Source organism: Triticum dicoccoides, chromosome 7B (genome assembly GCF_002162155.2).
Source record: "Triticum dicoccoides isolate Atlit2015 ecotype Zavitan chromosome 7B, WEW_v2.0, whole genome shotgun sequence".
In the NCBI taxonomy this organism is placed as follows: Eukaryota; Viridiplantae; Streptophyta; class Magnoliopsida; order Poales; family Poaceae; genus Triticum; species Triticum dicoccoides.
Genome location: NC_041393.1, coordinates 700,213,729 through 700,214,869, shown reverse-complemented (window position 1 = coordinate 700,214,869; position 1,141 = coordinate 700,213,729).

Below are 1,141 nucleotides of genomic sequence, written 5' to 3'. Positions count from 1 at the left end.
GAAGAAGAAGAGGAAGAAGGAGAAGAAAAAGAAGAAGAAGAAGAGGAAGAGGAAGAAGAGGAAGAGGAGGAAAGAAGAAGAAGAAGGAGAAGAAGGAGAAGAAGAACAAGAAGAAGAGGAAGAGGAAGAAGAGGAAGAAGAGGAAGAAGAGGAGGGGGAGGAGGAAGAAGAAGAAACTAAATACAGCAAAAAAACCTACTCAGAAGTAAATAGAAGAAAAAAATAAAGAAGAAAAGAAATAACTATATAAAATATTACTCAAAAATAAATAGAAGAAAATAAATAATGCAGAAAAGAAAAAAAATTATATAAAGCAAAAATATTCACAAAGAAACTAAATACAGCAAAAAAACCTACTCAGAAATAAATAGAAGAAAAAAATAAAGCAGCAAAGAAATAACTATATAAAAATTACTCAAAAATAAATAGAAAAAAATAAATAATGTAGAAAACAAAAAATATATAAAGCAAAAATATTCACAAAGAAACTAAATACAGCAAAAAAACCTACTCAGAAATAAATAGAAGATAAAAATAAAGCAGAAAAGAAATAACTATATAAAAATTACTCAAAAATAAATAGAAGAAGATAAATAATGCAAAAAAAAATGTTGGGGCGCTGCCCGGTGGGCCTGCCAGACCTAGGGTGTGCAAATACATGCCCAGAAGGGCCAGCAGGCTCACAGGGCAGCGCGCCCTAGTTAGGCCGGAAGCCTGCTATATAGAGGAGTTCGAATGGGCAGCCGCGGCTGGGTTTATAAACCAGTGCGGCTGCCCTTCGCTCGGCGAGGTGGGACTAAAAGTAGCGCACTGCGGGTGGCAGCGCAGGGCCATTAGTACCGGTTGGTGTCTCCAACCGGTACTAATGTGTTGCCCTTTAGTACCGGTTAAAATTGGCCTTTAGTACCGGTTGGAGCCACCAACCGGTACTAAAGGCCCCTCCTATATATATGTCACTTACAAAAATTTAGTTATCGTCGCCACTTCGTTCCACTTCTCGCGCTCGATCTCCAACGACGACACCGACGCCGCCGCGCCGCCGTGCCGTCGACCTCGCCGCACGTCGTCGTCGTCCCTGGCGCCCTCGCCGCCCCCGCCGCCCGTCGTCGTCGTCGCCGCCCCCGCCGCGCCCGTCTCGTCG